Source organism: Spea bombifrons, chromosome 11 (genome assembly GCF_027358695.1).
Source record: "Spea bombifrons isolate aSpeBom1 chromosome 11, aSpeBom1.2.pri, whole genome shotgun sequence".
Classification (NCBI taxonomy): Eukaryota; Metazoa; Chordata; class Amphibia; order Anura; family Pelobatidae; genus Spea; species Spea bombifrons.
The window spans coordinates 10,688,837-10,712,238 of NC_071097.1; the positions used below are offsets into that span (position 1 = coordinate 10,688,837).

The 23,402-nt window shown below is 46.3% G+C and overlaps 1 protein-coding gene across 1 annotated transcript in view; it reads right to left on the reverse strand.

The window, feature by feature from the left end:
- Positions 1-22,796, reverse strand: part of PSD (pleckstrin and Sec7 domain containing) — a 250,839-nt gene extending 228,043 nt beyond the window's left edge. The window contains exon 1 of the mRNA XM_053450936.1: positions 22,708-22,796. The gene's annotated coding sequence lies outside the window, so the exon portion shown is untranslated. The remainder of the gene's footprint in view (positions 1-22,707) is intronic.
- Positions 22,797-23,402: the final 606 nt, after the last annotated feature.

Below are 23,402 nucleotides of genomic sequence, written 5' to 3' on the forward strand. Positions count from 1 at the left end.
GGGGGTATAAGCGCTTTCTGGAGGCAGAGTGGCATAAAGGGGGTCAAGAGGCATATCAGGGAGGCAGAGTGACATATAGGGGGTCAAGAGGCATATCAGGGAGGCAGAGTGGCATATAGGGGTAATGAGGCATATCTGGGAGGCAAAGTGGCATATAGGAGGTATAAGGCATTTCTGGGGGGCAGGTTAAAAAAAGGAAATAAAAACAAAAAATGCATTTTCTCAATCATAGTTTTTATTAAAATATGAAAAAATAGTTTACATTAATATTTACTAGTAAAAAAAATTTCTTACAGAGTAGCAAATATGGTATTTAAAAAATAAAAAAAATTAAAAAGTAAAAATAGCTAAAAATAGTACTGTATCTTCCACAGACTGGCCAAAATGTGGAAAAAGCACACTTCCCAAATGTGGCCTTTTAGCCCCAAACAACCAGACAAACCCATACATGGGTGGTATCACTGTAATCCAAAGATGTTGCTGAACACATATTGGGGGAGTGTTTGACAGTGAAAGATTACTACCACACATGTTGGTAAAGGCAGGTGGTAGAATCTCATGCATGGAAAGGATTAAAATACCAATATATGGTTTGATGGGGTTAATTGAATAAGTCGGCTTCAAAGATAGCCCAATTAGGACATGGAGGCACTAGGACAGATATCAAAATATCCTGAAAAAAACAATGTATAACTTGTGTGGGTACACTAAATGGGTGAGGAGAAAATTTACAGCTAAACATGAGCACCGCAAAAGTGTTAAAACAGCCTCAGTCCCAAAAGGGTACAAAATGTAAAATACAGCCGGGTCCTTAAGGGGTTAAAGCTATAACATTACCACGTGGCATTTCAGATTGATGTCTACCTGAAGCTCCATTTAAACTCTCAGCTGCTTCCAGACAGGGATTGATGTACCTTCTCTTACCTGTACTATCCTGCTTTATGTCCTGGTTGAAGACCCCCGCTTGTCATAAGTTTATCCTGCTTGTCTTCTGGCTATTGACCCCAGCTGACTTTTCAGACCAGTCTGTCCCCGGTGACTCCTGCTCAGATTATTGGACTGTGTATTTGGTAGCTATTATGTTGAGCTGTTTAGGTCAGGCTGTGGCACGGCTATTCCAAGCATGCATACATATGACATGATGTGCACTGAGTGAGATCTCAGCTTGCTCATAATTACTAGAGGGATGCGAGTCCTTACAAACATTGAAACATTAAGTTTTCGGCATGCCATGGTTTCTCCTTGAACTCCAGCATGATTTTTTTCATGCAATAAAATGGCAAAAAAGATAGGTTAGTTGCTACATGGCTAAATTATAAAATACCGTATTTGCTCAATTATAAGGCAAAGGTTTTTTCCTGACCTTCCGGCGCTCCATCATAGAAGCCCCCGCGGAAGTGCCTGCAGCAATGGAGGTTGTCTGCACGCATAGCACAGAGATCCACCGGCTGCCAGAGAGGAGGATTCCTTGCAGCGCTGCAGGGGACGTTCTCAGTCATAGAATCCCTTGCGGAACTAACGGGCAGCAGACATTGTCTACGCACATCGCGCAGATGTCCACCGGCTGCCCCCACTAGACACCAGGAAGTCTGAAGTATGGGGGGATGAGTCTGGGGAAGCATTGGTAAGTCGGTGGGTGGGGGGAGTGGCATATAGGGGGTTAAAAGGCATATCTGGGGGGCAGAGTGGCATATCAGGGAGGTATAAGGCATTTCTGGGGGGGCAGAGTGGCATATAAGGGGGTATAAGGAATATCTGGGGGTCAGGTTGGCAAATAATAGAAAAAGAAAAAAAATGAATTTTTCTCAATCATAGCTTTTATTAAATATGAAAAATAGTTTACATGTGAATTAATATTTACTAGTAAAACATTGTTCCTATAGGATAGTCTTATATTCAGACTTTTTCTATTTTCCTAAAGTAATATTCAAATTTTGGGGGGTCGACTTATAATCGAGCAAATACAGTTGTACATCTATATATCAAGGAACACAAATCCAGGTTGTTGATGTTGAAGATATAGATCTAACAGGTTGGAAAAGTCAAGGAGTAAAATATATTAAATGTAAGAAGTAAGAGTTTGTCCAGTGCACTGCAGCCCATGCAGAGTGCTACTATTTAGGTTGCCTAGCAGGCATGTCAGTGAGCAGGTGGAATAAGACTTTAATAAGAATTTATTACACACCGTCTGCAAAGCTGTCATACAGCCCACTGCAAAGGTCTTGCATGTCATATGGCATATCTGGGGGGCAGTGTGGCAAGCCTGGGCTCAAATGTGCATAACTGGGTGGGCAGGTTGGGAAAAAAAACAAATGCATTTTTATCAATTTTTTTTATTCTGCGGTTTGTTTTAAAACATCCTTTTTGATTATTAAATAATTTTAAATAAATGAAAAATTTACATTTATTTTTTTATCTGATTAATTGAAAAAATAATTGGCCAACTAATCGATTATGAAAATAATTGTTAGTTGCAGCCCTACTTAACATTACTGCCTACTTTCTGTTAATTATATATTTTATAGACCATATTTTAAAATAACAAATGAGTTGATATTTATAGTGACAAATGTTTGACAGTGACAATTACCGTATTTATCGGCGTATAACACGCACTGGTGTATAACACGCACCCCCATTTTTGAACAAAAAAACTGAACAAAAAAAACTTCATCAGAATCACTGCTATCTGGGAAACCACACACACACACACACAGTAAGACACACTCACACTCAGACACACACACCCTAACCCCCCTTCTCAGGATCTCCCCTCTCTCTCCCTAACCCCACCCCGGTCACTTACCTTCAACTCCTGTGTTGGAAGCGTGAGGCGTTTGTCTCGGGTGCCGGCGCTTCACTGCTGAGCGCCGGCACCCGAGACAAACGCCTCACGCTTCCAACACAGGAGTTGAAGCGCTGAGGCAGGGGGCGGCTGAGGCAGGCGGCGGCTGCTGCTGCTGCAGGCGGCAGGCGGCTGAGGCTGAGGCTGAGGCAGGCGGCCACTTACCTTCAACTCCTGTGTTGGAAGCGTGAGGCGTTTGTCTCGGGTGCCGGCGCTTCACTGCTGAGCGCCGGCACCCGAGACAAACGCCTCACGCTTCCAACACAGGAGTTGAAGCGCTGAGGCAGGCTGAGGCTGAGGCAGGCGGCGGCTGCTGCTGCTGCTGCGGCAGGCGGCGGCGGCGGCCGCCAGCAGAGGAGTCCTGGATTTCTGTCAGTCAGGGGGGCCCGAGAGTTGCCGAGCGGTCGTCTTCAGCAACCGCTCGGCACCCCTTGGGCCCCCCCTGACTGGCAGAACTCCAGGGCCCGGTCGCAGTTGCGACCCCGGTAGTTCCGCCACTGGCTCTAGGATTTATCGGCGTATAACACGCAGGTAGGTTTTCAGCTACATATTTTAGTTAAAAAAGTGCGTGTTATACGCCGATAAATACGGTAAGTGTATAAAAGCATTAGTTGTGCTTCTCAAAGTTGAAACCAAACTGTTTATACACAACTGTCAATATTCTCCCATGAACAAATCAGCAGTAATGGTTTACATTACTCCCAACAACTACCTCCAGCCACCTCAACCTCCATCTCTCTCCCCAGCTACTCTCTTCAGCCACTTCAGACCCCAACAAACCACCTTAACTTAATAGCTGGCCCATTCAGCTACACCATCTGCCTGTTCAAACCCCTTTCTCATTTCCCATCTGCACTCTTCAAAGCACCTCAGCTTCTACATCTCTACCTGCAGTTCAGCCCCCACCATATGCCCTTCATCCCTCAACAGCGCCTATATGTCCTCTTAAGCCATCTAAACTGCCCCATTTTAGCCTCTCTTAACACAATATGCCTTCTGGCCCTGCATACCCCTCAAAACTCTCCCTTCAGCCCCATATCTTCACCCTCACCTGCTCCCTTTAGCCCCATATACCCTCTTACCACAAATTGCCCTTTTAGCCTCCTTAGCAACCTAACTGCCCTCTACAGCCACCTTAGCCCCCATCTGATGTACAACTAGGGCAGTGATGGCGAACCTATGACACGCGTGTCAGTGCTGACACGCGTAGCCATTTGGGGTGACACGCGCAGGATTTCCTGCGATTCATCCTCGGCTCCTGCACGGCCGCCGAGGATGAAAGAATCTGTGCTGGAGGACCCGTGCTGGAGGAAATCCTGCGCGTGTCACCCCCCAAAAAAAGGGGGGGCGGGACGTGCAGTAGCGTACCTAGCGGGGGCGGGGCGGTGGAGGAGCAGGCTCGCAAGCACGGGCGTAGGAACCGGGGGGGATGGGGGGGACCGATAATATAGAAATCCCCCCCAGGGCTGTACGTGAGGCGAGTGCACTCGGATCAGCAGCTGCAGCCTGCAGGACTGGTTAGGGAAATCCGTGATCTCCCCAACCAGTCCTGCAGGCTGCAGCTGCATTAAAGTCACACTCACCAGCGTGCTGTCTGTAACTGAGCGCCGGGGCGACGGGATATGACGTTTATATCCAGCCCCGGCGCTCAGCATAAACAGCTGTGCGCAGCCGCACTGCACAGACTGCGAGCGGCAAAAAGGAAAGTTGGAAGAGAAATCAGAAAGGAGGAAGAGAAATCAGAAAGGAGGAAGAGAAAGGTAAGAGATGTGGAAAACGAAGGTGGGTGGGTATGATGTGGAAAACGAAGGTAGGTAGGTAGGTGGAAGGGGGGTATGATGTGGAAAACGGAGGGAGGTGGGTGGGTAATGATGTGGAAAATGAAGGTGGGGGGGTATGATGTGGAAAACGGATGTGGAAAACGAATGTGGGTGGGGGGGTAAGATGTGGAAAACGAATGTGGGTGGGGGGTATGATGTGGAAAACGAATGTGGGTGGGGGTATGATGTGGAGAACGAAGGTGGGGGGTATGATGTGGAGAACGAAGGTGGGGGGGTATGATGTGGAGAACGAAGGTGGGGGGGTATGATGTGGAGAACGAAGGTGGGAGTATGATGTGGAGAACGAAGGTGGGGGGGTCTGATGTGGAGAACAAAGGTTGTGGAGGGGGGTCTGATGTGGAGAACAAAGGTTGTGGTGGGGGGGTCTGATGTGGAGAACAAAGGTTGTGGTGGGGGGTCTGATGTGGAGAACAAAGGTTGTGGAGGGGGGTCTGATGTGGAGAACAAAGGTTGTGGTGGGGGGTCTGATGTGGAAAACAAAGGTTGTGGAGGGGGGTCTGATGTGGAGAACAAAGGTTGTGGAGGGGGGTCTGATGTGGAGAACAAAGGTTTGGGGGGGTCTGATGTGGAGAACGAAGGTGGGGGGTCTGATGGTAGATTTGTGTGGGCATATACATATGGTGAGGCATGTGTATGGGTACTTGGGCAGGCATATGTGTTTGTGTATAGGGCAGCTGTGTATATGTGCATGTGTGTGCATACGTGTGTATGGGCTGTGTATATGTGTACGTCTGTATGGGCAGTGTATATGTGTACGTCTGTATGGGCAGTGCATATGTGTATGTCTGTATGGGCAGTGCATATGTGTACGTCTGTATGGGCAGTGCATATGTGTACGTCTGTATGGGCAGTGTATATGTGTACGTCTGTATGGGCAGTGTATAGGTGTACGTCTGTATGGGCAGTGCATATGTGTACGTCTGTATGGGCAGTGTATATGTGTATTTTAGGGGTTCCTACGCCCATGCTCGCAAGGGAGCGATATCGGAGGTCTTTAACAGACCACTGGCTCCCTTGAGTGATTTTAAGCCGGTTCAAGGATCTCCCTTGAACCCGGCTTAAAATCACTCAAGGGAGCCGGAGGTCTGTTAAAGACCTCCGATACCGCTCCCTTGCGATCCGCGCGGCAACAGCTGTTGTTCGCCGGGGTTTGTTGTCAGATCCCGGCGCACAACACTGAAGCCGCGCCCACCGCTGTCCGTGCCCTCTGAACCCCGTGCCCTCGGAAGAAGAACTGAAGAAGAAGAGGAGCGAAGAGCAGGAAAAGGAGCTGTAAGGAGAAAAGAGGAAAGGTAGGAAAGCATACAGTGAGAGTGGATTGGTGTATGTGTGTGGATTGGTGTGTGTGTGTGGATTGGTGTATGGATTGGTATGTGTGTGGATTGGTGTATGTGTGTGGATTGGTATGTGTGTGGATTGGTGTATGTGTGTGGATTGGTATGTGTGTGTGGATTGGTATGTGTGTGTGGATTGGTGTATGTGTGTGGATTGGTATGTGTGTGGATTGGTATGTGTGTGTGGATTGGTGTATGTGTGTGGATTGGTATATGTGTGTGGTATGTGTGATTGGTAAATTATGTTAAATAATTTGTTTTTGGTTTATTAAATACAATTATATATTGCAATTATACATTTTTGTAGTTTAAACTATAAATTGCGCAAAATTATGTTTTTTTGTCGAAGTGACACACCACGCGAGTTATGCTCGATTTTTTGCCGATTTTTGACACACCACGCCAAAAAGGTTGCCCATCACTGAACTAGGGTGACCACATTTTATGTCTGCCATTCAGGGACACACTATGAAGCGCATGAGATCACACACACAGGTGTATATATATATATATATATATATATATATATATGTTTGACATGCATTTTTAACTACATATATATGTACTTACCTCTTTGAAGTAAAGACCATGATTGAAATAAGATTTCAAAATAACAGCTGAACTGGCAGTTTGTTTTCATTCTTTAATATTAGACCCTACTTCCAATATATATAAATATTAGACCCTTTTGACAATTCATTTTATATTGAAAAAAATGGGCCCTGCTCCACGCTCCCTAGCATGCAATCACTCCCCTTTTCCTGCACCAAAAAAAAAATCAGACATACAAATACGGGATTTGCAGGTATACAATAACAATGTATGGAAACATAGCAGATATGGGTGAACAGAATAACACACAAAACCAGCTTTGCAGGAATAGATCAATTGGAATTCACATAAAAACTCAGCATTAAAGGTATAGATAAAAACCCCTAAATTACAGGCATAGATCACAGGTCGCACACCCCAAAGCCAGCCCTGGCATCCACATTGCCAGCATAGATCCTGACCAACTTACATGCATAGGACTGGGCTGTTTGCCCCCAAACAGCCCGGCATGAGTCAATGTTGTCCCCAAACAGCCCTGTCTGTGCCATCTTTGTCCCATAAACACCCTGCCTGTGCCATCTTGGTCCCCAACACTCAAAAACTCTGCTTGTGCCATATTTACCTTTCGTCAAATCAATTATACATCTACACAAACACTTTTACAGTCACTCACTAATTCACACTTTCATCCACATAATTCATTCACACAATAATTTATTCTCTCACTCATTCACACATTCATTAATGCATTCTCACAAATTCATTAATTCATACTCACTCATTTAGATAATTCATCCACACATTCATTCATACTCCCACGCATTCACATAATTCATCCACACATTAATTACTTCATTTTTCACTCATTCACACATTCATTCTCTCATTGTATTTCAATATTCTCACCACCCCCTTCTCACTATCTACCCCCTCCCCCCCACTTCTCACTATCTACCCCCCCCACTTCTCACTATCTACCCCCCCTTTGTAATTCACTTACCTTGTAGAGGGCCTGCAGTGGGAGCGCAAGGCCTCTTTCTCCCTGCTCTGCAAGATGCTTCACTGCAGAGCGCCGGTATATGATGTCATATTCCGGAGCTCAGCATAAAATGCCGGCACTGTGACCGAGAAGCCTCACGGAGGAGACTGAGGGGCGCCGAGCGGTTGCTGAAAAATCCGCTCCGCCTCCTATCTGACCCCTCAGCCTCCAACTTTAGACCCTTATTTTTCCTCTCTCCCAGTGGTAGTGTGTGCCTCTGCAGGATACTCTCACAGCAGGTAAAAGAAGGTTCAAATTAAAGTCATTTTTATTTTACTTTGCAGCCACAAAAACACCCTAAAAACAACACAGACTTAACAGCAGAGACTCAGAGCTTGTCAACCACCAAAGCCAGTGTGCATCAGGGCCTATAACAGGAACATGGGTGGGGTTGATCTGTCAGATCAGCTCCTACAGCCCTATGTCATAATGAGAAAGACAAAGACCTTGTACAAAAAAGCAGACACCAGAATGAAACCTTCTTTTTTGAAGTTTCAGCTCCAAGTCATTATAGAGATCTTGTACGAGGATGCACCTGGTCCCCATGTGGTGATGGGGCAAGCAGAATTGGGGCTACCCATTTTTTTAAAAATCCCCCTACAGAAAAGCAGAACCCCTAAAAGAGATGCATTGTGGTACAGAAGGGGGCACAGAATGGACACTACATTCTACTGTCCAGATTGCCCTGGAAAACCTGCACTCTGTGTCGGTTACTGCTTACTACACAGTTGTCCATTTGTACCACACAGTGTACCACCAGTGGCGTCGCTACAGGAGGCAAGGGGGGGGCAAGGGGGGAGAGCATGAGTTAATATGTGGATGAGTTGTCTGAATGAGTGAGAGCATGAGTTAAAATGTGAATGAATTGTCTGAATGAGTGATAGCATGAGTTAATATGTGAATGAATTGTCTGAATGGGGGGAGAACATGAGTTAATATGTGGATGAGTTGTCTGAATGAGTGAGAGCATGAGTTAATATGTGAATGAATTGTCTGAATGAGGGAGAGCATGAGTTGTCTGAAAGGGGGAGAGCATGAGTTAATATCTGTTGTCTGTTATTACTTGCCCCCCTGTTGCCCCCCCCAGCATGAGTTAGTAAGTGGGTGAATTGTCTGAATGAGGGAGAGCATGAGTTGTCTCAATGGGGGGAGAGCATGAGTTAATATGTGGATGAGTTGTCTGAATGAGGGAGAGCATGAGTTAATATGTCGATGAATTGTCTGAGTGAGTGACTGTAAAAGTGTTTGTGTGTATCATAGATGTATAATTGTGGAAGGGCAAAGATGGCACAAGCAGGATGTTTGAGCCTTGGGGACCAAGATGGCACAGGCAGGGTGTATATGGGACAAATATGACACAGGCTGGACTGTTTGGGGACAAAGTTGACTGGTGCTGGGCTATTTGGGGACAAAGATGGCAAATCTTATGTGTGTTATCTGGGTGCTGGTCAGGTTCTATGTGGGGAGAGAGAGAGAGAGAGAGAGAGAGAGAGAGAGATCAGCAGCAGGATCTAATATTTATATATATATTGGAATTGCTCATGTTCCAAATGTGGCCCTTTTGCCCCCAGACAATCTGACAAACCGATGCATGGGTGGTATGACTGTACTCAGGAAACATTGCTGAACACATATTGGGGTATAGTTTGACAGTGACATATACCTAAAGTACAAAGTGTATGGGGAAAAAAACACCAGAAACAATTACTAACACAACGGTTGACAAGAGCTGGTGGTAGGATTAGTGCATGGACAGGGTTAAAATATCAGCATGTAAAATACCCTGGGTGTTTTCAAAAATATATGGGTTGATGGGGTAAATTTAAATGGCTGGCTTCAAAGATGTTCCAAATAACACATAGAGGCAGAATTACCAGATTCAGAGGAAAATGGTTTTGAAGTAGCAAAATGCTACTTGTAATTATTGCCCCATAACGTGCAGAAAAAAGCAAAACATAAAACATTGGGTATTTCTAAACTCAGGACAAATAGTAGAATCTATTTAGCAGGTTTTTTCATTAATAAAATAAAAGTCAGAAAAATCATTTTTTTCCCTAAATTTTTCATCATATTTTATACTTTTTAGTAAATTAGATGATAAGATCAAAGTAATGGTATCGAAAGAAAGCCCTTCCTGTCCTGTAAAAAAAAACAATATATAATTTGTGTGAGTTCAGTAAATGAGAAAGAAGAAAATTACAGCTCAACACAAGTACCGCAGACAGGTGCGTAACTAGAAACCTCAGGGCCCCGGTGCGAGAATCTGTTAAGGGCCCCCCAACCCATCTATCCCTTTCTCACTATCTACCCTCTCCCTCCCTACCCCGCCTTCTCACCCTCTCCCTCCCTAACCCACCTTCTCACAATCTCCCCTCTCCCTCCCTAACCCACCTTCTCACAATCTCTCCTCTCCCTCTCTAACCCACCTTCTCACAATCTCCCCTCTCCCTCCCTAACCCACCTTGTCACAATCTCCCCTCTCCCTCCCTACCCCCTTCTCACAATCTCCCCTCTCCCTCCCTAACCCACCTCCTCACAATCTCCCCTCTCCCTCCCTAACCCACCTTCTCACAATCTCCCTCCCTAACCCACCTTCTCACAATCTACCCTCTCCCTCCCTACCCCCCTTCTCACGATCTACCCTCTCCCTCCCTACCCCCCCATCCCACGATCTACCTACCCCCCCTTTGTAGGTCACTTACCGTCAACTCCTGTGTTGGGAGCGTGAGGCGTTTGTCTCGGGTGCCAGCGCTTCACTGCTGAGCGCCGGCATATGACGTGAAGCGCCGGCACCCGAGACAAACGCCTCACGCTCCCAACACTGCACTCTGGGCAGCGCTGAGGCAGGCAGGCGGCGGCGGCAGGCGGCGGCGGCAGCAGCAGCGGGGAGCAGCGGCATCCTGGATTTCTGTCAGTCAGGGGGGCCCAAGAGTTGCCGAGCGGTCGTTTTCAGCAACCGCTCGGCACCCCTTGGGCCCCCCTGACTGGCAGAACTCCAGGACCCGGTCGCAGTCGCGACCCCTGCGACCCCGGTAGTTCCGCCACTGACCGCAGAGATGATATTCCCATGATCTCTGACAGCCGAGGAAGGTCTGCGCGATGGACGCAGACATCTTCCGCTGCTAACCGCACCTCCTCCCGGCTGCAGCGAAAATTTTCTACGCGAATCGTGTAGAGCTCTACACGCTGCCTGGACTACGCACCCGGGACTTAGAAGCTCCGGTAAGTTTGGAGGAGGGAGGGGGAGTGTTAAATGGGGGGCATAAGGCATTTCTGGAGGCAGAGTGCTCTGTGAAATGTCTTTTAACCCCCTTAATGCCAATCTGCCTCCAGAAATGCCTTTTAACCCTCTATACGCCACTCTGCCTCCTGAAATGCCTTATACCTCTCTATATGCCACTCTGCCCCATAATATGCCTTTTAACCCCCTAAATGCCAAAGTGGCATATAGGGGTATAAGGCAATTCTGGAGGCAGAGTGTCACATAGGGGGTCAAAAGGCACATTATGGGGCACAGTGGCATTTAGAGGGTTAAAAGGCATATCATGGGGCACAGTGACATATAGGGGGTATAAGGCATTTCTGGGGCAGAGTGGCAAGCCAGGGGGCAGATGTGCATTACTGGGGGGACAGGTTGAAAAAAGGAAACAAAAACAAAATATTTTTCTCAATCATAGCTTTTATTAAAACAAGTGTTCACATAGTTTACATGAATTAACATTTACTGGTAAAACTTTTCCTATAGTGTCGTCTTATATTCAGGCCTTTTCTTATTTTCATAAATTAACATTCAGATTTTGGGGGGTCGTCTTATAATCAGGGTCGTCTTATAATCGAGCAAATACGGTAATGTTTATTTTTACATTTTTCACCATATTTTATTATTTGTCATAGTAAATTATGATCTGAAAGAATAATATATATTTATATATATATATATATATATATATATATAAATATATATTATTCTTTCAGATCATAATTATATATAATATAATATATATTGTGGTAAAGTGTATGGGAGCGTGGTTGATGGTATATATATCTCACCTGGTTACCTCTGCCAGGCATGGTAGCAAACCCAGGTGCTCTCAGGTGAGGCTTCCTAAGCTCGTTACTGGGGAGGAAGCCTTAAAAGAGAGGGCTGTTAAGTTTGCAGGGAGAGGAGAAACTGGGGGAAGGAGCAGCTACAGCCAGCGCTGCAGCTCACCAGGTATGAAGCTTTACCCCATACAAAACTGGTTACTTTGCTTTGCGTCAGACCTTAGGCTGCTAGAGAGGTATCCTGCTGTTTAGTTAGAGCCGGACAGGCTTATAGTTTGTTTTGTTTACAAGGTGCTCTGTGACTACAACATCTAAATAAAAGCGCTTTTACGTTGGAAACCTGTGTGAAACTGTCATTGCCGCCCCATGCGTGAGCTGTCCCCTACAATTGGTGGAGAATGCGGGCACAGTGGTGCTAGGAGCAACGGCAGGACAAAACACAGCATCTGAATTTTGTGGACATTTAAAGGGCCGGAGGCATATGTCCTGAGTGAAGGCTGCAGCACTGTAAGGCCCATCCGGCACAATGGAGGAAGTGATAAAGCAGCTGATACAGGCTAACCTGAGACATGAGCAGGCCTTGGAACAGCAACGGAAGTTTCATGCAGAGGCTTTTCACGCCCAGCAACATGCGCAACAGCAGACTATGGCCCAACAACAGGAAACGAATCGCCTGTTAATGGAGCAGATTGCTGCGCTCAGAGAGACTGTTGTGGCTCAGCCCCAACAAGTGGAGGCAAGCCCACTTGAGACTGTTAACGTGAGGAGGGCCGTTCAGCGGGGCTTACAAAAAATGACACCCGACGACGACGTTGAGGCATACCTCACCGTATTTGAGAGAGTGGCGGAGAGAGAGAGACTGCCAGTTGCAGAGTGGGCAGAAGTGATTGCACCCTTCCTGACTGGTGAACCGCAAAAGGCCTACTATGACCTCGGGGAGCAGGATGTCCGGGACTTTACAAAACTAAAAATGGAGATCCTTGCTCGCCTGGGTGTTACGCCCGCTGTTCGGGCCAAGAGAGTCCACTGTTGGAAATACACCATGGACAAGCCTGCCAGGTCCCAGATGTATGATCTGATTCATCTTGTACGCAAGTGGCTGGAACCAGAATCCACTACACCAGCCCAGATTGTGGAAAAGGTGGTAGTGGACCACTACCTCCGCGCCCTCCCGGCGGAGCTACAACGGTGGGTTGGGCATGGAGACCCCAGAACTGCTGAGCAGCTTGTCAACATGGTGGAAAGGTTCATAGCAACCGAGGACTTCCTCCGTGAGGTCCCTGCGGCACCAACACCTTCCAAGACTGTCAGACCCGCGACATCTTTGGGTAAGAGAGTTCCAGCTGGAGGTGTATGGAAAAATGTGAGAGAGAGCAGGGCTCTAGAGTTTGGGCAAGGGCAAAAGACTGATCCTGAACCCCTGGGACCCCACAATCCTAGAAAGGGCTCCCTACTAAGGAGGCCAGGGACCCCCCAGTGCTGGAGGTGCCATGAGTGGGGACACATAGCCGCCTATTGCCCTCTTAACTCAGAGCCCATGGTGTGTGACGCTAGTCGGCGTCAGTCCCTGTTTGCAGAACCTGTTTGTGCAGCCATTCCAGAATCAGAGACTGAGCCGCATTTTTGTATGGTGAAGATAGGTGACTGCTCCGTGAAGGCACTTTTGGACTCGGGTAGCCTGGTGACTTTGGTTCGGGCTGGCCTTGTGACTATGGACTACGTGCCGAACAAGCACATAAGAGTGCTATGCATCCACGGGGATATTGTAGCTTACCCTGTGGCCCCCATTAAGTTGGTGACCCCATCTGGAACTGTGACCTACGAAGTCGGAGTTGTAAAAAGACTTATGCATGCGGTTATTTTAGGCCGCGATTTCCCCTTGTTCTGGGAGTTGTGGAGAAGGGGGAACGTTTCTGCAGCTGGGGAACAAACTCCGGCAGAGTCTGTAACCCTCCCTGTAAATAATGGGTCAGGTGAGACGGCCATTGGGAACAATGATACCAGTAAGGGGCATGATGAAAAGGATCTAGGCCCACCTGAAATGTATAGTGAAGATTCTTTCCCCTTGCAGGTGTTAGCTGGGGAGGAAGAAGAAGAAACTTCCCTACCCGGCCAACAGGTCTTAGATTTAGAAATGTCTCGGGGTAACTTCGGGACCGAGCAAGTGAGAGACCCCACTCTGGGAACTGCACGGGCAAATGTCACGGTAGTAAATGGGGTACCACAGGAACCCGAAGCTGACCAGAAATTTCCGCATTTTGCCATGAATGGGGATCTAGTGTACCGGGTCACCAAAGTTAACAAGGAAATTGTGGAACAGCTTCTGGTGCCAAAACCATACCGACACCTGGTGCTGGACATAGCCCATAACCATGTGTTCGGGGGGCACTTGGGGACTAATAAAACACAAGAGAGGGTCCTCCAAAGGTTTTATTGGCCTGGGGTATATGAAGAAGTAAAAAGGTATTGTGAGTCATGCCCCACATGCCAGAAGAGTGCCCCAACACCACACTTCCGTAGCCCCTTGGTGCCACTTCCCATCATTGAAGTACCATTTGAGAGAGTTGCCATGGATTTGGTAGGGCCCATTGTCAAATCTGCTAGGGGACACCAATACATTTTGGTTGTCTTGGATTATGCTACCCGGTACCCAGAGGCGGTACCCTTAAGAAACATGGCCTCCAAAAATATTGCTAGGGAGTTGTTTTACATGTTCTCTCGCACGGGGATCCCTAAAGAAATTCTTACTGACCAGGGTACGCCCTTTATGTCACGGGTCATGAAAGACCTGTGTAAGTTGTTTAAAATCACTCACCTCCGTACCTCAGTGTACCACCCTCAAACAGACGGGTTAGTGGAGAGGTTTAACAAAACCCTAAAGCATATGCTAAAAAAGGTGGTAGAAAGGGATGGTCGGGATTGGGACTGTCTATTACCCTACCTCATGTTCTCTATCCGGGAGGTGCCCCAAGCGTCTACAGGGTTTTCCCCCTTTGAGTTAGTGTATGGCCGACATCCACGGGGTTTGTTAGATATTGCCAAAGAAACTTGGGAGACCGAGGCCACCCCATATAAGAGTGTTATTGAACATGTGGCCCAGATGCAGGAGCGAATAGCGACGGTGATGCCTATAGTTAAAACGCATCTGCAAAGAGCGCAGGAGGCCCAGAGCAGAATTTATAACAGATCTGCCAGGTTGAGGGCCTTTAATCCTGGGGACAGGGTCCTGGTTTTAGTGCCCACCGTTGAAAGTAAGTTTTTAGCCAAGTGGCAGGGTCCCTATGAGGTTGTAGAGAAGATGAGTGAGGTGAACTACAAGGTCCATCAACCGGGCAGGAGAAAACCCTTCCAGGTTTACCACGTAAACCTGATCAAGCCGTGGAAAGAGCGGGAGTCTTTGGGGGCGACCCAGGCAGGGGTCAAAGAAGTGGGGCAACCAGTTCCCCCAGTAACAATAGGAGAGGCACTGTCAGTGCCCCAGAAGCAGGAGGTGAGGGAGTTCCTGCAGGAAAACAGACGAAAGTTTTCGGACCTACCTGGCCGTACCCACCTCATAAAACACCATATTAAAACTGAGCCTCACAGTAAAGTGAACCTGAAGCCATACAGGATACCAGAAGCCCGTAGAGAGGCGGTATCCACGGAGGTCAGGCGCATGCTTGAATTAGGTGTTATTGAGGAATCTACTAGTGAGTGGTCAAGCCCCATAGTGCTAATCCCAAAGCCCAACGGGACGTGGAGGTTCTGTAATGACTTCAGGAGATTAAATGAGGTCTCAAAGTTTGATGCGTACCCCATGCCCCGAGTGGATGAACTGGTTGAGAGGCTTGGGAAGGCAAGGTACATTACAACACTTGACCTTACAAAGGGCTATTGGCAGATACCGTTAACTGAGGAGGCTAAAGAGAAGACTGCCTTTTCCACTCCAGAGGGCCTGTTCCAGTATGTTGTGATGCCATTTGGGTTACATGGGGCCCCTGCTACCTTTCAGAGGCTGATGGATCTGATTTTGAGACCACATCATGATTATGCCGCTGCTTACCTGGACGATGTGGTAATTTTTTCGTCTGACTGGAAAAGTCACCTCGGTAAGGTACAGGGCGTGTTAGACTCCATTAGTGATGCAGGCCTAACCATAAACCCTGAAAAATGTGCAGTGGGTCTGGAGGAAGCAAGATACCTGGGTTATATCATTGGTAGGGGGCTGGTTAAACCCCAGATCAATAAGATTGAGGCGATACAGAACTGGCCTAGGCCAGTAACAAAGAAACAAGTGAGGGCTTTCCTTGGCATAACCGGGTACTACCGTCGGTTCGTGCCCAATTTTGCCTCCATGGCCACACCATTGACAGACTTGACAAAGGGTGGTAAGTCAGTGATGGTAAAGTGGAACCCCGAGGCAGAAAGGGCTTTTCAGAGTCTGAAGTCTGTCCTGTGTGACCAGCCAGTGCTCGTTTCCCCTGATTTTAGGAAACCATTTCTGGTTCAGACAGACGCGTCTGCTAGAGGTTTGGGGGCAGTTTTGTCACAAGTGGTTAATGGGGAAGAACACCCAGTGCTGTACTTGAGTAGGAAACTGACCCCAGCCGAGGAAAATTATGCCATAGTGGAAAGGGAGTGTCTCGCCATCAAGTGGGCGTTGGAGTCCCTGAGATATTATCTCCTGGGCAGGGAATTCGTGTTGGTGACTGACCATGCTCCTCTGGCATGGATGAAACAGAATAAGGAGAGGAATGCAAGAGTGACCAGATGGTTTCTCTCCTTGCAAAATTTTAGATTTACAGTGGAGCATAGACCAGGGAAGTTACATGGGAATGCGGATGCGTTGTCCAGGGTGTACTGTATGGTTGCTGACGCTGTCCAGACCTCTGGTCTGGAGTCGACGGGGGGGATATGTGGTAAAGTGTATGGGAGCGTGGTTGATGGTATATATATCTCACCTGGTTACCTCTGCCAGGCATGGTAGCAAACCCAGGTGCTCTCAGGTGAGGCTTCCTAAGCTTGTTACTGGGGAGGAAGCCTTAAAAGAGAGGGCTGTTAAGTTTGCAGGGAGAGGAGAAACTGGGGGAAGGAGCAGCTACAGCCAGCGCTGCAGCTCACCAGGTATGAAGCTTTACCCCATACAAAACTGGTTACTTTGCTTTGCGTCAGACCTTAGGCTGCTAGAGAGGTATCCTGCTGTTTAGTTAGAGCCGGACAGGCTTATAGTTTGTTTTGTTTACAAGGTGCTCTGTGACTACAACATCTAAATAAAAGCGCTTTTACGTTGGAAACCTGTGTGAAACTGTCATTGCCGCCCCATGCGTGAGCTGTCCCCTACAATATATATATATACACACATACATCAGCAGGTGATCATATAGTGAGCAGGGATCATATAGCCACACAGTCCTAGGGTTGGAAACACACAACCCACACAGGGTTGTGTTTCTTTAGAAATGACAGTCCCTTTTATTAAAAGGTCTGGTAAACAAAACATAACAATAAAACAAACAAAAGAGAAGCCTTGATCTCTGAGCACTAACATTTGTAACCGACTATTATTGGGCGGCTTTTTGGGCCACCTTTTTTCTTTTTTAGGAATAGTTCAGCAGACTCTTGTGAAGAGAAATGCAGTCTCACTCACTGCTTGTGTCGTCTCTTACTGAATCCCTCACAGGATAATTTTTGTAGCAGCCTTGTGCTGTTCATTGCTAACAGGCAGTGGCATCGCTACAGGGGGCAAGGGGGGGCAATTTCCCCCCCTAGGTTAATCCTTGCCCCCCCTGTTGCCCCCCTGCCGAATTTGGAATAAAGTCGCAATGCGACTTTAAATCCCGTTTTTTTTTTTTGTTTTTTTAAATGTGGAGGAGAGAGAGGGTGCGGCTCGCGTAAGATCGGCAGCCAGGGCAACCGATCTTACTTGGGCGGCACCCCGAGCCCTGCTACTTACCTGTGGGAGGGTCTTCTGTACTGACTGTACTGAGGAAGCGGAAGCTAGCAGAGAACGCAGAGGGAGGCCGCGCCCCCTGCTGAAGTCTGTGAGCGGCATGGAGGAGCTGCAGTGTAGGTAAGGGGGTGGGGAGGGTGTTTGAATGAGTATGGGTGATTGAGGGAATGAATCTGTGAATGAATGAGTATATGAATGAATGTGTGTGTGTGTGATAGCATGGATGTGTAAGCAGGGCCGGCCTTAGGGGTGTGCGACCTGTGCGACCGCACAGGGCGCCATGGTTGCAGGGGCGCCTGACCGGGACTTAGATTAAAGCATCGTTTTTTTTTTTTGTTTTTTTTTTTAAACTTTATTTAACATCATTGATGTTAAATAAAGTTTAAAAAAAAAACCGATGCTTTAATCTATGTCCCGGTCAGGGGCGCCGAGCGGTTGCTTGTGAAGTTCTCGGCAACCGCTCGGCGCCCCTTACTCTCCGTGACTCCGTCGCGGTGCCAGCATCTCATGTTGAGCGCCGGACTATACCGGCGCTCAACATGAAATGCCGGCAGAGCGAGAAGACGGATGCCTCCCGCTCTTACCGCAGGACTCCGGCAACGAGGTAAGTGGGGGGGGTAGTTTGAAGGGGCGGGGGGGGGTAGTTTGAAGGGGCAGAGGGGGGGGTAGTTTGAAGGGGCAGGGGGGGTAGTTTGAAGGGGCAGAGGGGGGGGGTAGTTTGAGGGGGCAGAGGGGGGGGGTGGTTTGAAGGGGCAGAGGGGGGGTAGTTTGAAGGGGCAGAGGGGAGGGGTAGTTTGAAGGGGTAGAGGGGAGGGTAGTTTGAGGGGGGGTAGTTTAAAGGGGCAGAGAGGGCGGGTAGTTTGAAGGGGTAGTGAGGGGGGGCGCCAGAGGAGTAGTCCGCACAGGGCGCCACAACGCCTAAGGCCAGCTCTGTGTGTAAGTGCTGGAACCTAGGCATAATGGGACTGTGATTGCTGTTAGCAAGCACACTCCTATCATGCCAAGTCAGCCAGTACATGCTGAAACCTAGCTAGCTGCCCCCTTTGTGCATTGATGCTGCCAGCAGTATGGGGTCTGCACATCACATACAGCCACCCTGTACCAGCCTGTAGTGGCTGACTTGGCATGATAGGAGTGTGATTGCTAACAGCAATCACAGTCCCAGCATGCCTAGGTTCCAGCATTTACTGGTTGGATGTGTAAGTGCTGGAACCTAGGCATGATGGGACTTTGATTGCTGTTAGCAATCACACTCCTATCATGCCAAGTCAGCCAGTACAAGCTGAAACCTAGCTAGCTGCCCCTTGTGTTTTGATGCTGTCAGCAGTATGGGGTCTGCACATCACTTACAGCCACCCTGTACCAGCATGTAGTGGCTGACTTGGCATGATAGGAGTGTGATTGCTAACAGCAATCACAGTCCCATCATGCCTAGGTTCCAGCATTTACTGGTTGGATGTGTAAGTGCTGGAACCTAGGCATAATGGGACTTTGATTGCTGTTAGCAGTCACACTCCTATCATGCCAAGTCAGCCAGTACATGCTGAAACCTAGCTAGCTGCCCCCTTGTGTATTGATGCTGCCAGCAGTATGGGGTCTACACATCACTTACAGCCACCCTGTACCATCATGTACTGGCTGACCTGGCATGATAGGAGTGTGATTGCTAACAGCAATCACAGCAAGCACAGTCCCATCTTGCCTAGGTACCAGCATTTACTGGTTGCCTGGGTATGATAGGAGTGTGATTGCTGTGTGGGCAGTGTGGACGCAACCTGTGATCTATGCCTGTAATTTAGGGGGTTTTAAATATACCTTTTAATGACGTGTTTTTATGTGAATTCCAGTTGATCTATACCTGCAAAGCTGGGTTTTTGCGTGATTCTGTAGATCCATATCTATATATTTCCATACATTATTTATGTATACCTGCAAACACAGTGTTTGTATGTCTTATTCAGTTGATTAATACCTGCAATGCTGTTTCCATGTATTTATTTGATCTATACCTGCAATGCTACGTTTCATATACTATTGTATACCTGCAAACACAGGATTTGTATGTCTGATTCTGTTTATTTGATACATACCTTCAGTGCTGAGATCACAAGTGAATATCAGTTGATCTATACATGTAAAGCTTGGTTTGTGTGTTAATGTGTTGATCTATACCTGCTATCGGCAACTGGGGCTAATATTAATATATATATATGGGCAACAGTGGCATCAATACACAAGGGGCAAAAACACTAAGGGGGGTATAAACGACAATGCAGTGTGAAAAATCCATCCTGATGTAGACGTCTGTGACATAGATTGTGTCCTGCTGTTTGTGTGTTTTTGGTTATCAGTGTAGCAGAGCCTGTCCTCGGGTGTGTGTGTATAGGTTTTGGTGTGGCAGAGCCTGTCCTGGTGTGTGTTTGGGTGTTGGTGTGGCAGAGCCTGTCCTGGTGTGTGTGTTCAGTTGTCAGTGTGGCAGAGCCTGTCCAAGGGTGTGTGTTTGGGTGTCAGTGTGTCAGAGCCTGTCCTGGTGTGTGTGTGTGTTTGGATGATGGTGTGGCAGAGCCTGTCCTGATATGTGTGGGTGTCTGTGTGGCAGAGCCTGTCCTGGTTTGTGTGTGTGTGTGTGTTTGGTTGTCGGTGTGGCAGAGCCTCTCCTGATGTGTGTGTCTGGGTGTTGGTGTGACAGAGCATGTGTTGGTGTGTGTGTTTCGTCATCTGTTTCCTGGCACCTAACTTACAGTAGGAATTATTTAATTTATATTTATCCAGAGATAAAATGCCCTCCTGAAGTTGTAGTGACTTCAGGGGACAAAACGTTCAAGGCCCTGAAATCCTTTAGTGGAAAAGTTATTTATTGTGTTATAATATTTATTTCAAGGATTAGTCGCACTCAATTGTGGCTTCAGGCTTCCCATGTTGAATGATCAAGTATTATTTTAGCCCAATAACAAAAGTATAATTCCATAGCACATTACTTTTGGAAATTATGAATGCCCCCCCAGTTTGACTGTGGTATCTTGTGTGCCCCCCCTATATATTGTTTGTAGAGTCGCCACTGCTAACAGGTGATTAACTACTTGGGTGATCCAGAACACTATGGAGTGGAGCACATCACTATTTTCCATGAAATATAGATGCCATCAACCACCATGCCCTGCATCCTGTCACAATTTAATTTCTGTGTGTATACTAAATGAGTAATAATAAAATTGCAGCTCAATACGGTGTGTTAAAACCGACTCGGTCACAAAAGGGTACAACATTTAGAAAACAGCCGAGTCCCAGGGGTTAAAGGGAGATTATCACAAGCTGGAAGCTTCTGGCAAATCATGTATCTCAGGGGTCCCCAACCACCGGGCTTAGGACAGGTCCGTGGCCTATAAGCAACTGGGCCGCACCATAGGGTGACCACATGTCCCGTAATCAGGGACTTCAAACGCCTTCCTTTTTTTTTACGCGGACATCATATTTCGGCGCTCAGCATAGCGCGCCACGGCAGAGCAGGGAGACAGAGGCCTCACGCTCCCACCGTAGGACTCCTGGATGGCAAGTGAACTTCAAAGGGGGAGAGGGGAGGAGAGGGGGTAGATAGTGAGAAGGGGAGGAGAGACGGTAGAGAAGGGGGTAGTAAGAATATTAAAATAAATTGAGAATGAGTGAGAGAATGAAAGTGGAGTCTTATAAATAATGATAAATATTTTCATAATAATAAATATATTATTAATCATAAAAATAGAAGTAAAATGCACAATAAATGTAATGCACTTGAATTAAACCCAAAACACCCCACCCCCGGTCCGTGGAAAAATTGTCTTCCACAAAACCAGTCCCTGGTGCAAAAAAGGTTGGGGACCGCTGATGTATCCCATAACATTGTAATCCTCCTTGTAATGTAATTTGCTTGTCCTCTCCTGGCTTTCTCCTTTTCTTATCTAATTGTTATTATTATTCACCACCTCAAGCTATGTGATAATAAAAAATGACATTGTGACTTAAATTTAATTGATCGCTTAGCTTTCTTGTTGACCTTCTTACAATAGTGAATTATGTATAATACCCATAATACATTTTTAAGAGATCCAATACAAGAGTGTGAAAGTCAGAATTTTTTTTAGCACATAAAAAACTTATTTCACTACAATTGTGCATTTCCATCGGAAAATACATATAAAATGGTTGCATTGAAATGACATTTCAAAATGTTTAACAGTTCTGAAATTGCAGAACTGGATTTATATTGTTATTCCTGATAAATTTATTTTTAAATAAGCTTTATCTGCTCTTAAAGCTAAAGGTAATACAGCATATTTCACAGGTGCCTTTGGGGAAATATAATTAAATGACTTCACAATTACACTGTAGGAGCAACTATGTGACTATCCAAACTATGTAAAAGTAATTCTACCACCAAATAATCAATACCAGATGCACACTTCATCCAATCTTTGTTACCATATCAGCTGGGGTTCTTGGAAAGGTTAGATGACTTTATTATCAGGTATTAAAACAGCACTCAATAATGAATAGTGTTGCTGGTATTTGGTTAAATGTGTTTCAGCATCTGTTTGATTTATGTGTTTTGTTTCGGGAACTATTATGTATATTGCCATGTTCAGGTAATCAAATCATTATTACATTAAACTGAAAAGTCTAAATTGTACTGTGAATGTCAACCTACTATTTGTGTTTGTATGACAAAATATGTTGACAAAATAAGTTGTATTCATTCCAGTAAGTGAATGCACACAAGTGAATAAATCTTCCTGTAGTAGTATGTTCAAAATAAGAATGCATTTTTACTTTAAGATACAAAGTGAAGGGAAATCACAAACCTCCTAGTTAAAAAAACAACCAAAAGAACTGTTGTTATGGCAACTAGAGAACGACAAATTAAAACAAGACTACAGCTAAATAACATGCCAATGGCGTCATCTGATGCTAGCCATCTTCGTACAGAACAAAACGTGTTTCACAGCAGGCTGAACAAGCACAGCTCAAGGTGTCCTCTAGCAGTCTGCAGGAAAGACCGCCCACTAAACAGACCCACCCAGAAGCATTCGAGCCAAATAACTAAATTACATGAAAAAAAGACAACATCGAGTCTATAAATTGTTACCTACTTCAACAAGCCACGCCAACGCCTTTTCACAATAATTAGGTAGATCCACGGAGGAGACGTGCATAGAAATGCGCTTGAGACTCGCTTAGTGCTGAACGGACAGCTCCGAGCAAATGATGTCTCTGTACAGAGCATGCTCATAACCACATTTATACCACATAGCCCCACTTGGGAGGGTCCCGTCTGAATAAAGAGCGAACAAGGCGGCTTAAACAGACTGCAGGAGTTTGAATAAACGATGTTTAAACTTAGGGACTGATATTGTGGTAGATAGCTTTTTCATCTATGGATTTTTTTCTTGATTTTTACACTCCTTTAGTCCATTAAAATGATTGATTTGTTTTAAAAAATCATATCTATTTTTTCATTGATTATTTATTTTGTTAACAGCATGCAAATTGCTTTGAAAAAAAGTTTTTATCAGTGCTAAAAAAAAGGCCTAGTAAGGTGACCTTGGCTAGTAGTATACGTGTGCTATAATTAAATATATAAAATAAAACCTGATCAAGTTTGGCTCTTACAGGTTTCTTAAGTGTGTGTTTGGAGCTCCAGTATGGATAGAATACATTATTCCAACTTTCCTGGGAAAGAACCTGCAGTTCCTTGCTAAAAAAAAAAAGGAAATCATACAAAGAACGTTTTTAGCAGTGTTTCAGGAGGAAGCAATGAGGAAAAAAGGATGGGTTCCAATTCCAA